The sequence below is a fragment of the Schistocerca nitens genome, chromosome 8 (genome assembly GCF_023898315.1).
Source record: "Schistocerca nitens isolate TAMUIC-IGC-003100 chromosome 8, iqSchNite1.1, whole genome shotgun sequence".
NCBI lineage: Eukaryota > Metazoa > Arthropoda > Insecta > Orthoptera > Acrididae > Schistocerca > Schistocerca nitens.
In genome coordinates, this window is record NC_064621.1 from 57,443,682 (window position 1) to 57,459,713 (window position 16,032).

Here is a 16,032-nt window from a genome sequence, read left to right on the forward strand (position 1 = left end):
AACCTCATTTAACGATGGTTTATTCAGCACTTGCACATAGCGGAGCGCGGAGCGAACTGCGATACGGTATATATACAGTACAATGATTCTTGACATTTGTGGATACTTCTAGAATGTACTCGAACCGAAAACCGAATATAGAAATTATAATATTACACTTCAGGAGAGTTTCAGATTCACGACCCTCCATGCAACAGTCTGGCATCATAACCACTACACCACAGCGACTATACTACTCAGGTTCTTCTGCAAGATTGCTCCCTCCGTAAGAGAACAGCGTCTCGGTGTTACGTTGTTCTAGCCCGGGAACGAGTCACCAGTCCTGCATACTCCGACTCCCGATGACTGATGTTCACCCTGGCTGTGATCTTCTTAGAACTTCTTTTGCCGCTAGCCTCTTTGTCACCTTTCCGCTTGTTGCCTATCGCTGGAGCTTTGAATTTACCCTGGATTGCAGGATCCTTATAGGACTCCATTCGAAGGACGTGGACCGTATCTCTGATGTTTCGTCGTCCTGTGTTGGGGTCGAAATCTTCAACATCATAAGTAACATCAGACAGCTGTTTTAGAACCTTATAAGGTCCAATGTAGCGCCTGAGGAACTTCTCAGAGAGACCAACCTTCCGAACGGCAGTGAAGATCCAGACGAGGTCACCAGGCTGGTAGACAACAGGGCGGTGGCTCGCGTCATACCTTCGGTGATCGTTTTCTTGAGCCTGCAGCGTGCGGAGTCGAGCTAACTGCCAAGCTTCCTCAGCTCTGGTTAACACCTGGCCGATGTAGTCGTCGTCTATGTCATCAGGGTGTAAAGGAAACAAAGTGTAGATCGTCGTAGTCGCCTCACGCCCATGCACCAGGAAAAGTGGCGTAAATTCTGTGGTGTCGAATTTCGCGGTGTTGTAGGCAAACGTGATGAAAGGTAGCACCTCATCCCAGTTCCTCTGCTCAACATTGACGAACATCGATAGCATGTCGGCCAGGGTATTATTAAGGCGTTCAGTGAGCCCGTTAGTTCGCGGATTGTAGGCAGTCGTCATGTGACGAGTAACGTTGCACCGAAGGTTTATCTGTCACAAGATTCGATTGAAAAATTAAACGACCTTGGGGCACTGTGTTTTAATACGTCTTCCACGATGAATCTGGCTACCTCGAATGCTTTGGCTGTTTTCACGGCTTTTGTAATGGTATAGCGTGTCAGAAAATCAGTGCAAACAATAATCTATCTATTGCCAATAGCAGACATTGGAAATCGTCCGAGGAGATCAATCCTAAAACTCTGGAAAGGCGTTTCGGCTGGTGGAACTGGTATGAGTTGGCCAGGTGGTATTTGAGGGACAACCTTTCTCCTCTGGCACTCTCGACAGTGCGACACATAGTGACGGACACTCTTAACTAAACAAGGCCAGAAAAATCTGTTGCGGATCCTATCGTATGTCTTAATAAATCCTAAATGTCTGGCCTCAGGTGTGTCATGGAATTTCTGTAGAACATCTAAGAGCATGTGTTTGGCATTCATTGGTAGCCACCTCTTTCCAAACGGATCAAAGTTTTTCTTGCAAAGTAATCGATTAAGTACCTTAAATTATCCTTTCACATCCTCTGACCGATTTAAGGCAAGCATAATTTGAGATATCTTGGTGTCCTTCTTCTGCTCAGCAGAGAGATCCTGGAGTGCAGCAAGTCTTGACGGTCTTGCACAGGGTTTCGTGAGAGACAGCCAGCATCTCGGTGTTTTCATCCACTTTTGTATGCTATGGTGATGTCGTACTCTTGAAGACGTAGTGCTAACCTGGTGAGTCGTCCTGTTGGATCCTTAAGACCTGTCAACCAACAAAGTGAATGATGGTCTGTAACAACTGTGAATGGCCTTCCATAGAGATACTGTCGAAATTTGCGCATGGCTCAGTTCACAGCAAGACATTCTCTTTCTGTAGTTGAGTAGTCCCTCTCGGCTTTTGTAAGTGTACAAGAAACATAGACTATAACCTTCTCTTTTCCATCCGAAATTTGCACCAGAACAGCACCGATCCCATACCCTCTGGCATCTGTGTGTAATTCTGTAGGTGCTATCTCATCATACAGACCAAGTACGGGGTCAGTTGTCAGAGCTTTTCGCAGCACATCGAAAGAATTTTGTTGAGCACGACCCCAGATAAATTTAGCATCGGCTTTAAACAACTCTTGGAGTGGCCTGGCTTTGATACAAAAGTCTTTGATAAAACAACGGTAATAAGAAAATAATCCGAGGAAGCTTCTCACCTCTCTAGTACTTTTAGGAATAGGAAATTCCGTTATAGATCTCACCTTTTCTGGGTCAGGCCGCACACCTTCGTTTGACATAAGGTATCCAAGTATTCTGATTTATTTTGCTCCAAAGAGACACTTTCTTGGATTAAGTTTCACTCCGACTTGTTGGAGACACTTAAGAACAGCCCTCAGTCTTTTTACATGCACATCGGATGTCTCTGAGAACACTATAATGTCATCTAAATAACAAAGACACATCGTCCACTTCAGGTGACTTAGATTATCCATCATCTGTTCAAAAGTTGCTGGTGCATTACACAAACCAAACGGCATTACCTTAAACTCATACAGGCCCTCAGGGGTGATGAATGGAGCTTTTTCACGATCAGCCACATCTACTTCGATTTGCCAGTATGCCGAGGACATGTCCATGGTTGAGAAAAAGTTAGCCCCCTTCAGGCAATCTAGTGTATCGTCAATCCCTGGAAGTGGGTAAATGTCCTTTTTAGTTATCTTATTAAGGTTTCTGTAATCAACACAAAAGCGCCAACTGCCATCCCTCTTCCTGACGAGAACCACTGGTGACGACCATGGGCTCTGTGAACGCTGAATTGTGTCATTCCTCATCAATTTCTCTACCTCGTCGCGAATTATTTGGCGTTCCGTAGCGAACACACGGTATGCTCTCTGGCTTATTGGTCTCGAGTGCTAATCTGGTGCGTCGGCTAAGATCTGTCCGCTGTCTTCTGGCGCGGGCGTCATCAAATATCCGCCGCCTTTCTCGGCATTAGCGCACCATATGTCCCGGTCGTCCGCAGTGGAAACATACTGGTTGGTTATCCTGGGTCCTCCAGACGTCAGTCTTCCTTGGCACCCACACAGGTTCCTCATGCGGCATTTCAGCAACGTAACTCCGCCTAGGTCTCGACTTTTTCGCCGTTTTAAAGGTAAAGGAAGGACAAAAGATTGGGTTCAATGTCTCTTCCACTTCCTCCCTTATGACTTCTTGAAGCGTCTCGGTTTTTTTCTCGCGGTGCAATCCAAGTGCCTTCTGAACTTCCTCCCTATCTGACGAAGAACACTTGTGAAATTATCTCCTTCCTCCATCACGACGTCGATGCCAGGTTTGGAAGCCGTTCAAACGTCATGCGTGTAATTCTTATTTGATGCATTGTCTCGATTTGCTGGCACCGTGTTATGAAGTCGTCTGCTGACGAAACCTCATTCAGGAGTAGGGCTTGGTACATGTCCTCAGTAACACCCTCCATGAGATGTGCAACCTTATCTTCCTCCTTCATTCTAGGCCCCACTATTTTACACAGCTTCAAGCCGTCTTGAATGTAGGATGCTGTAGTTCCTCCTGGACGCTGTGCCCTGCACTTTAATTTACCTTCAGCCTTGCACATCTGTCATTGTGTTTCGACGAAATACTTGCGCTGTTGCGCCTGGAATACTTCCCAGCTTGTGAACGTTTCCTCGTTGATCTCTTACCATTGCTTGGCAGTGCCCTCCAAGTAGAAAAATACGTTAGCCAAACATACGGTGTCATCCCATTTGTTGAATTTGGCTATTCGCTCATATACCTTCAGCCACTTGTTTTGATCTTGGCCATCGTCACCAGAGAATCTGGAAGGATCTCTCACGTGGTGGTACACAGTTGCTGTCATCGTAACGTCCTCTTCTTCTCCTGTCTCCGATAGATTGCGATCTGTTCAATATGGGTCGAACTCGGGTTTCTCGCCACGTTGAAAGGGTACAGTACCGCCAGACATTGAAAATAGGTACAACATACTTCATTATTCTTGTCAGAACAATATATTTTTTTCTAATAATAACTCAATTTCAATTAATACAGCAAAGCCGGATACCAGTGTGGGAAAGAATGACAATTTATTTATTTAATTTATCACATGTGCACTCCCACAAAATAAATCCCTACATCCAATTTGATGAGATCTGTGAAATGAATGAATGTATGGTCGTCTGCTAACCGCAGATAGTGAATGTGAATAGATGATCATCTTTGAGACGATTCTTTGGCCACCTTTGATGGGACCAAAGAGATGAAATTTACCTGAGCTTTGAGCACATGAAATGTGGCTGACCAATACGGTAGCAACGTGCTCCCCCACTTCGGCAGAGGTGCGAGAGGACCTGAAGAACGGCCACGTTTCAGCACTCTGCCGCTGGATCTTGTGCTGTTAAGACCTGTCTTAGTTGTGCTCCGTAAAGACAAAAGAGTGGAGACATGGTATGCATGTGGAATATTTAAGAGTAGTTTGAAATAATAATTTCTCTATTTCAGGAACTTTTGTGGGGAGAATTAAATGTCAGGCAGGTAATATTAATGGGATCGTAGTAATCTTCGGAAGTGACCAACGGTCACAATGAAACCACGTGTAGCAATAAGTTGAAATACTTCTGTGTGCTTAAGTTAAGCTGAATTACTAGCGTGTGTACTATAAGTTGAAATATTTAAGAAATAGCGTGTGCAGGACTTGAAATTAGAGGCGAGTACTTCCACGTGGTGAGTACTGTGTGAGTCTCAATCTGTGTATGAGACAAAGGATAAAGAGAAGTACTCGTCCATGGTATCAGTTGAGGACTCGTGTGTGTGATGAATGTGTTCTTAATATTACTTTGTGAGATATGTTTCCGTGTGACGCTTGATTCAAACTATAACACTCTGAGAGAGAAACAAGGTGAGTCAGCCGTCTATCCAGCAACGCCACTTGGCTTGCATTGCACAGGAAGACGTGCATATATCTCCAGAGTTCATAGTAGGAAAGAAGAATTACGAAGTGGGGCAGTGTCGTGTGAAACTGGGATAAATACTAATTGAAGTGGGAATGCTGAAAGTGATAATGTTGTGACTATTTATTGTGTTGCATTCCATGTTGTAGTGTGGTGTATGTCATGTAATTTGGGTATGTGTGGTTTGCATGGGAGAGTAGCAAGGTAGTTTCAGAGGTAGTGGGTTATGCTTCTTCCTTTTGCACCGCTCGGTCTGGAGGAATGTTTCGTGATGATGGTTGTGAGAGTCGAAGTGTGAGACATAGCAAAAGATCCACCATCCTATCCAGAAAGTGCACTGTAGCGTTAAATACACTCCTGGAAATGGAAAAAAGAACACATTGACACCGGTGTGTCAGACCCACCATACTTGCTCCGGACACTGCGAGAGGGCTGTACAAGCAATGATCACACGCACGGCACAGCGGACACACCAGGAACCGCGGTGTTGGCCGTCGAATGGCGCTAGCTGCGCAGCATTTGTGCACCGCCGCCGTCAGTGTCAGCCAGTTTGCCGTGGCATACGGAGCTCCATCGCAGTCTTTAACACTGGTAGCATGCCGCGACAGCGTGGACGTGAACCGTATGTGCAGTTGACGGACTTTGAGCGAGGGCGTATAGTGGGCATGCGGGAGGCCGGGTGGACGTACCGCCGAATTGCTCAACACGTGCGGCGTGAGGTCTCCACAGTACATCGATGTTGTCGCCAGTGGTCGGCGGAAGGTGCACGTGCCCGTCGACCTGGGACCGGACCGCAGCGACGCACGGATGCACGCCAAGACCGTAGGATCCTATGCAGTGCCGTAGGGGACCGCACCGCCACTTTCCAGCAAATTAGGGACACTGTTGCTCCTGGGGTATCGGCGAGGACCATTCGCAACCGTCTCCATGAAGCTGGGCTACGGTCCCGCACACCGTTAAGCCGTCTTCCGCTCACGCCCCAACATCGTGCAGCCCGCCTCCAGTGGTGTCGCGACAGGCGTGAATGGAGGGACGAATGGAGACGTGTCGTCTTCAGCGATGAGAGTCGCTTCTGCCTTGGTGCCAATGATGGTCGTATGCGTGTTTGGCGCCGTGCAGGTGAGCGCCACAATCAGGACTGCATACGACCGAGGCACACAGGGCCAACACCCGGCATCATGGTGTGGGGAGCGATCTCCTACACTGGCCGTACACCATTGGTGATCGTCGAGGGGACACTGAATAGTGCACGGTACATCCAAACCGTCATCGAACCCATCGTTCTACCATTCCTAGACCGGCAAGGGAACTTGCTGTTCCAACAGGACAATGCACGTCCGCATGTATCCCGTGCCACCCAACGTGCTCTAGAAGGTGTAAGTCAACTACCCTGGCCAGCAAGATCTCCGGATCTGTCCCCCATTGAGCATGTTTGGGACTGGATGAAGCGTCGTCTCACGCGGTCTGCACGTCCAGCACGAACGCTGGTCCAACTGAGGCGCCAGGTGGAAATGGCATGGCAAGCCGTTCCACAGGACTACATCCAGCATCTCTACGATCGTCTCCATGGGAGAATAGCAGCCTGCATTGCTGCGAAAGGTGGATATACACTGTACTAGTGCCGACATTGTGCATGCTCTGTTGCCTGTGTCTATGTGCCTGTGGTTCTGTCAGTGTGATCATGTGATGTATCTGACCCAAGGAATGTGTCAATAAAGTTTCCCCTTCCTGGGACAATGAATTCACGGTGTTCTTATTTCAATTTCCAGGAGTGTAATTACGAGACCTTAAGGTAGAGTTTTGCTATTTGGGGAGCAAAATAACTGCTGATGGTCGAAGTAGAGAGGATATAAAATGTAGACCGGCAATGGCAAGGAAAGCGTTTCTGAAGAAGAGAAATTTGTTAACATCGAGTATAGATTTAAGTGTGAGGAAGTCATTTCTGAAAGTATTTGTATGGAGTGTAGCCATGTATGGAAGTGAAACATGGACGATAAATAGTTTGGACAAGAAGAGAATAGAAGCTTTCGAAATGTGGTTCTTCAGAAGAATGCTGAAGATTAGATGGGTAGATCACATAACTAATGAGGAAGTATTGAATAGGATTGGGGAGAAGAGAAGTTTGTGGCACAACTTGACCAGAAGAAGGGATCGTTTGGTAGGACATGTTCTGAGGAATCAAGGGATCACCAATTTAGTATTGGAGGGTAGCGTGGAGGGTAAAAATCGTAGAGTGAGACCAAGAGATGAATACACAGAGCAGATTCAGAAGGATGTAGGTTGCAGTAGATACTGGGAGAGCTGCATCAAACCAGTCTCAGGACTGAAGACCACAACAACAACAACAAGGTAGAGAATCACCAATGTAAAGCCGTGCCCACTGGGCGGAATTTTATCATGTGTTATTGTTGTAGGTTATAGAATTTGTGTGTTTAGGTTATAGAATTTGTCGGAATAAACAAGATAGCTAAAAGAAAAAGATTGGTGGCCTTTTCCTTCGAATTGTATGTTGTCATGATATCCAGAATTTATAATGTGTGCGCCACTCATATTCAGTGCGATGGCCACGTGTTGTTAAAGCCGTTAAATAAAAAAAAAAAGAAAATGTGGTTTTGCCAGTGCGTAGTGAACAGTCAGAGTTCTGTAAATTACTGATAGTCAGATCGTTACCGTTGCGTATTATTCATATAGGAGAATAATTTGTAACTTAGTTGTGAGTACGAGAGTTCATGTTACTCGATAAATAAGAATGAATGCACTCGCTTGGCAGACCACTCATCTTGCAGGCGTGACTGCTTGATGCCACAGTATGAGCAAGGCATGTGGGTGCCTCTCATAATTTCGACCCTGCTATGATTTTTTTGCCAGAATATTTTGCTGTTAGGGCTTGCTGTTAAGATTTTTTTATTTGATGGAATATATTGTGATAGCGCTAAGAAGTAAAATTTTTTTGTTTGCAATTTCTTTCTGGATTGGTGAGGATCTTTTTTTTTTATGTAATTAATTGCTATATCGTCCAAGGCTGGAAGATCACTGCATAATTTTTTTTTTTTTGCGTAATGTCCATAGTAACTAGGTCGCAGTCGAAAAGTGTAGTCACCATGGAGAATAGTGATTCTGCGGTGAATGTAGCAGTGCAGCAGGAAGTAGGTGTCGACCTTGGGTTAATGAGCGAGAATGGCAAACACTCGGAAGGGGCTGAATTGTTCAGTGGACCGTGGCTAGGTGATCCTTTATGCGGCGGGCTTTGTCCACAAACGGGGGCATTTCCCGACGACGCGGGCGAGCCGGGACTAGGTCAGGTGTGCAGTGAAAGTGTAGCTACCCTTAGCGAAGCTACGGATTCTCAGGCGAACGAGGTGAGTGCATCGAAAGTAGCAAATGACAATGTGCTACTGCAGTTTTTACAGAGGATGGATAGAGATAATAAGGAGAGAGATAGGGAGACTAAGGAAATATTGGAAGCGAATAAGGGAAGATAGGAAGCGATGGATAATGATAATAAGGAAAGATAGGAAGCAATGGATAAGGGAAATAAAGAGGCAATGAGGAAGCTACACACAGTTATCGATGAGCGTCTGTTCACAGTTATTAATCGGTTGGATGAGGGGGAAAAAAATCTGGATGCGTTTAAGCAAGTATGTGATGCCGTGAAAGAAAAAGCCAATAATTTGGAGGTACGAATAAGTGAAATAGAGAGTGATAATACAGAATGTAGGGACGTGTTGCCGGATGAGAGAATTAAAGAGATAGTGGAGGACTTACTTGCAGATAAACAAGGGGCATTAGAAAGCGTGGAAGCTCAAGTCACCCAGCAGGAAGTGGCGCTAAATAAACACAGGGATGAAGTTGCGGAGGTAGTGGTGAGAATGAATACGATTAGCGCAGACATAGAAAAGATCAGTACAAGAGGTGAAACGGGCTCAGACAGTACGCAGCGAGAGGTTTATGCCGATCAGGAGGAGATACAATCACTATTACGGTTTAAAGAGGCAAAATTAGAAATAAATAGGAAACATAGGGAAGAAGTAGCACAGTTGCAATTAGCGTGCAGTAGCGAAGGTGAAACACCACGAGGTAGATTGCAGAGGGAGAGTGAGATAAATTCAAAAAAAGAAAATAGGCAGAAAGAGGAAGACGAACTCAGAGAGTTAGAAGAACGGTTGTGTCAGATAAAACAGGTGGCAAACACAACTGGGTATAGTCCAAGGTCGGAAAACATAAATGCGGAAGAAGAATGTAGGAGGCACTTCATGTCAGTACAAACGTACACCTGTTTTCTGGATCCAGATAACTACCAACATCCGTGGCTGTGGCTGCCTCAATTTCAAGATTCATTACCTTCATCATGGGGACCGCTTCTCAAAATGAAGTTTGTGTGTAACCATTTCAGGGTGTAACAACAACAATGCTGTACTATTGTACATATAAATATTATGTTTTTTTCTCTTCTGAATTTTCGATAAATTAGTGTAATCGATGTTCTGATTTCATTTCTTTTTTTTTTCATGTCATTGTGGTAAGAAAACTGTAAACAAATTTCGATGTGAATATTAATGTTTAGCCGGCCGCGGTGGTCTCGCGCTTCTAGGCGCGCAGTCCGGAACCGTGGGACTGCTACGGTCGCAGGTTCGAATCCTGCCTCAGGCATGGATGTGTGTGATGTCCTTAGGTTAGTTAGGTTTAAGTAGTTCTAAGTTCTAGGGGACTGATAACCACAGCAGTTGAGTCCCATAGTGCTCAGAGCCATTTGAGCCATTTGAACCATTAATGTTTATGTCAAATGTCAAACAATATTGTAACAGAATTGAAATGTAAGAAACGTTGAAACTATTGTAAGATGTTAAAATTGTAGTTGTGCGTCTGGTCCATACATAGGGAATGTATTAGGATATGTAGAATGCAAAACCTCTGGTGAATACCCTGTCTGTAGGGAGCGGTAAAAGGTGGATGGCAGGTGAGCGCGGGAAAATGCACACAAGCGCTGTACGGCATAACGGGCTCAGCAGTAGTAGTCGGAGTTGGGCATTGGTCTGAGCAACACGTTCAGGATCGAGGAGGCTCTCCCGGAAGACGTAGTTTCATTGAGCCTCGGATATGCCGTTCCGACGCCTATACAGCATGGCAAAATTCCATAGGCACTAAATGGAAAAGTATTGCGACGCTATGAAGAAGTAAAGTGCCGATACATCAAGAGCCATTGCTGTGGTTGTATGTGTGCTCTGTGCCTCGCCATCTCGCCGCTCGCCAACCGCCACATCGATACAAACAGGTTGAAACTTTTAGTACTGTATTCGTGTGGACCAGTGTTACTTTTGTTCCATACTGTTCAATAACAACTTAAATTTTACCAGAACTGTCCTATCATTTAATTATCCTCACAACTAACCTAGACAGGGTCCTTTCCAAATGTTGTGCAATCCGAGAGTCCCAAGATGAAAAATTAAAGTTTGTGTTAATAATAATTACCTGCAAACCTAGCTATGTTAGAATGATGTTTAAAGAACTTTTTTGTTAATGAACTAATAGACGAATAACAAAGGTCTGACAAAGTTGGAAGATAATTTTGATATCGATTTAGAAATGAAGTTTAATTATTTTGAGGCAGATATAATGGTATTTAAATGAGCAGGAAATTAGATAAAAAGAGTAGTAAATTATATATTGGAAAGCTTGAGGGCATAATGATTTCAGTAATTAATTGTTTTAATACAGTGATCGTAACAGTTTCAAGGTCGCCCCCCCCCCCTCATTCTTATTCATTTGTATTCTGAAGTGTACTGAACTGATTTGACCAGCAAAGTTAAAGTCAATATAAAAACCAAAATTTATCAGTGTTTCACCTTTATCAAAATTGACATTGTGTGTGTGTTTCGAAAGTGCTATTTCTAGGGTAACCTATGCCCGATTTTAATCAGATCAATAGACAGTACGAAGTTTTGTAGTAAACATTATAGTGTAATGTTATGTATTTATGGTTTATCCATATTAGTACAGAAAGTGAAATTATCAGTTCAGTAGAATTTCTGGTTCTAAAATTTACCATATTATGCAGTGTTATTACGTGTTGTTTTGCATGCACGTACACCAACTTTTACAGGAAAGAAACTCAGTTAATGCCTAATTAGGCTGGCGACCGTATTATTAACAGATTGGTAACATCTTCTGTGTTGTTTCTTGTCCGTCCTGACGTGTAGTTGCATTTCGGACTTGCTTGACGTATCATTGTTATCACAGAATGGGTGTAAGTCTGATTTGCTTCCATTCAGGTACACGCGGTCAAAAGCTATATAAAAATCCTTTCTCATAAGGTGAAGCCCGTCAACTTACCATAGTACAGGCTTTAAAGTGTATCGTGTGCACAAGCGCAGCGTTACAAGGGACGAGGCTAGAGCGAAAATGCAGGAAGTTATTAAAGACTGCAGTAGCTACAAGATATTTGTGACAAGTTTTTAAATAAATTCTGGTCGAAAACTAGGCAGGACCAGGTTAAGCAAAGCATATTGATGATGCCAAATTGTAACGAAGGTGGTATAAGAGATCCAGTGTCGTGCTATCATGAAATGCTGAGACGAAACAGGTATTTGGATGTGCCTTACGAAACTGGGGAGCTCATTAGGATCTGTATAACGAAGTTGCCAGTGAGATTGCGCAGAGATATAGTGATAGCAGGCAGAGGCTTAGACGATTCTTCGTCATTTCAGCACTTATTACTGGAACTGGGTAATGAGAGCAACATTGTAAATGGCGACACGACTCATTGGTCAGACAGAGTCGAGGATAGGAACGGCAGAAACTATCAGAATGACAGGAGAGCATGGAATCAGAGGAATGACGGAAATGGAAGGTGGCGAGGAAATAGGGGGCAGAATTCATGGGGATATCGACCGGCAAACCGGGAAAATAGAAGATGGGACAGAGATGGAAGAAGAAGGGAAAATGAAAATGATGGGCGAAGAGAGGATAGGCAGTCATTGGGTTCGCGACAGGACAATCACTGTCACAATGACGGAGGGACAAGAAGGTGACTACATGATAGACGGGTACAAACCAGGACTATTAATGATGTAAATATTAGGTATATCGATTACGGAAAACTAAGGGAGAATCTGTTGGAGGAGGTAGGAGATGAGGGGAGTGAAGTCCACCCAATAATTAGCGTAGAAATAAATAATATAATCGTACCTTGTGTCATCGACACAGGCAGTGTAATGAGTGTTTTGAGGGAAGATGTGTTTAAGTGTTGTAGTCTTACAAAACCATGGACAACGTTGCCATTGCAAAGGACAACAGTGAGAGGGGCAGTTACAGGATCGGCCGCTGACACTTGACGAATTGCTACAAAAGTTCCACGGGATTAGAGTTCTCAGCTCAGTTGATTTGAGAATGAGTTTCTGGCAGGTGGAGTTAGATAGGGGGTGTAGAAAATACACTGCTTTCTTGTGCTACGGGAAATCGTCTCAATTCCGGAAACTACCATTTGGGTTAAATGTATCATCCGCGGCATTTATCAGAGCGCTAAATACAGTCATTCCTAATGAAATAAAAGATAAGGTAACACAGTACGTGGATGATGTCCTGACAGCCGAAAGAAACTGGAAAGACCACAATAGAACGTTAAGCATATTGCTCGGTGCACTGGAGAGACATGGGGTGACCGTGAATTTGGGAAAGTCAGAATTTGGACGAAAAGAAATCGAGTTTCTAGGTCACATTGTGACACCAGAAGGAATAAGACCAAATCCAGACAAACTCGAAGCAATCAGAGATTTTCCGGTGCCGAGAACAAAACGTCAGCTATGGGGTACTTAGCATTAATCAATTTTTACAGGAGGTTCATTAAGATTGGGGGTGCAGCGACACCCAGACTATGTCAGCTGACTGGAAAGAAAACGGTATGGAATTGGGACCCTGTCGCGCAGGAAGAATATGAGGCGTTAAAGAAGGCACTGCTATCGGCACCTCTTCTCGGGCATCCAGACATAGGGAAAGAGTTTTGTATGGCCACGGACAGTTCCCTTAGTGGCCTTGGGGTAACATTGTTCCAAGAGCAAGAGCAAGGAGGAGAAGTAATACAACAACCTATTGCATTTGCGGGCCGAGTGCTTAGCAAAGCTGAGAGAAATTGCACGGTAACTGAGCTTGAAGCTTTGGCAATGGTATGGGGTTTTAGTAAGTTTAGATACTATTTGTATGGGAGGCATACTAAAATTTACACTGACCACAAGTCACTACAGTTTCTGATGTCGGCCAAACTTAACCATAGACGACTCGCTAGGTGGGCACTCTATTTACAGGAGTTTCAGTTTTCGGTCATGTATATTCCTGGGCCACAGAATATAGTGGCAGATGCGTTGTCAAGGAACAAGGTAGGTCATGGTCAATGCTTTAATGAGGAGGTAAACGAGAACAGATATGATATATTGTATATGCATGGCGTGCCGTTCGAGAAATACATAGGGGTGGTACTCACAATTATCGCGAAAGAGCAGGATAAAGACGCGTCATGGAGAATGGTGAAGGACAGAGTTAGAGCGAACTTAGATGCCAATATAGCGCGCTTTTATACAATTCAGAACGGTGTCCTTTTCTACCGTAGAAATCTGAACACACAGGACTGGGTGCTGTGTATACCAAATGAAATAGTCAACAAGTTGATCTGGTACACGCACCTAAGTTACGGGCATTACGGGGCAAGGAAATGCTGTAAGAAGTTAAGGGAATCAGTTTATTTCATTAGTATGGAGAGGAGGATCAAGAACGTGCTTGGTAGTTGCAAATTGTGCCAGAAGGCAAAATCGTTAACTATCTCATGCAAAGCACTACTTTTTCCGATAGTGCCAGGTACATTCAGGGAATTCGGAGCAACAGATTTGTTTGGCCCGCTACCTAAGTCAGTGCAAGGATATAGATATGTTTTAGTAGCAGTGGAATTGGTGTCAAAGTATGTGACTTTTACCACATTGAAACGTGCGACGGGAAGGACAGTAGCAGCAGCGATCGTTAAAAACTTTTTGCGAGAAGTAGGAACTGTAGAAAAGTTCATAGCTGACAATGGACCACAATAAAGATCCAGACAATGGCTAACCACACTGAAGAGAAGAAGCATAAAACCGGTGTTCATATCCCGATACCATGCTGCAAGTAACCCCAGTAAAAGAGTGGTGAAAGAACTGGGAAAGTTGTGTAAGATCTATTGCCACAGGCAACACAGAAGTTGGAGTATTTTTCTCAAAGATTTTCAGGACATCCTCAATGAGCTACCACTTGGAGCAACTGGTTTATCACCAATTACGGTACTAAAGAATGAACCACCACCATATCGAGTCAGGGAGCTGGTAGATTTTCCGCGATCAGGAAAGCAGAGCCACACAGAAATTGTCAAGGTTGCGATAGAGCGTATTAAGAAAGCAGCTAAGGATAGGCAGGAGAAGCAGAAAGGAAAGATCCGTAAGATCGAATTGGCAGTAGGAGACAAGGTTCTAATTAAAACTCATCGATTATCAAAGAAGCACAGATTCCTAACTAGCAAATTCTTTACGGTGTATAGTGGACCATTCAAAGTGAGGCGAATTGTCCATGAAAATGCTGTACTGATTCAGACGATCAAGGGAAAACAATCTTGTGGGCTTCATCACATTTCTAACATCAAATTATGGAAAAGTTAAGGATAGATCGAAAGTAGGCAATTTATGGTAGATAGTCAGTGTATTTATTTGTGGTGTGCAACGTTGTGCAGAGTCAAATCGAACATAACAATTTTCAGGCGGGATGTCAGGAAGTATGACGGAATAGACTGGTGGAATGAGTCATGAACAGGAGTCGACAGAGTGGTGTATGTACGTATTTTTTGTCATATGAATAAGGATCAAGCAGAAACGATGTGATAATTAATGAGTGGATAAAGATGGTAGATAGAGAAGCGACGTGAAAAATAGTAGTGGATAAAGGTGATATTTAAGGAGAGAAGCAACGTGAAGCTGTGTGATTAATAAGGAGAGATTCGACGTGGTGAAACAGTGGTAAATAAAGGTGAGTAGAACTAATAATGTGGAGATGTCTTAGATGTATGTTGCAGAGAGGCCTGGGTATGCTGCAATCGAGATTGATGCGAATGGCGAAGGAAGACCAGGAAATGATGGATTAATCGACGGATGGAGAGCCGAAATACGAATGAAGAGATGAGGACAACTGCACAACGTGAAAGGACATAAAGGGAGTATGAGATCCAGATGGTGAACGTTGTGGAATACTGACGTAAGATGTAATATAAGTGTAAATCTAATTCTTACCATAACATTTGCAATATGAGAAAAAATAAGTTTTGTTGTTGTTGTATAACTAATCAAAACGGTACCAAGAATGTGTACAGTTATTTTGCAGGATGAATAATTTGTGTATTTTTTGTTCTTAGATGAAATGTCGCAATTCTAAGTTGATATTTAGCAGGATCAATAATCGGTAAAGTGAATGCAGAGGTAAGCCGATGGAGAGAGGTGCCAGAGTGAAAGGACGAATTCGGAGACTGGAATGCTATCTCTGAAACAGCTTCATGTGTTATGTGGTTGAGTATAAGGGAGCAAAGGTATGGTATGTTGTCGTGAGTGTGGTGGTGTTAAGGTTAGCTGACTTCTAGACCTATTCTGTTAGTGTATCAATGGATTGAATGAGAAGGAAAATGTGATGTCTGGTGAGTGAGAGTTGTAGAGTAGTGTGATCAATGCGCACACTCCTGTAAAGGGGATGCTACCGATCCATAACTAAAACATTATTGTGTTATCGTTTGATTTGGATGTACCTCGATGGCAGATCAGGATGTGACATCATGTGGATGGTTCTTACATGTCCTATAAATGTTGTTATATATAATAAAAAGGTAAAATATATAAAAAGATACTAATTTCAGTCTGTCACAAGCACAAAGGTTCATTGTACGTTGCAGATTTAGAGTCATCAGTTTCTAAAATGTTTATTGTGTTATGATGTTAAAGTAGTTTACTATTTAACAACATGTGGTAGGTAATTGTGAGC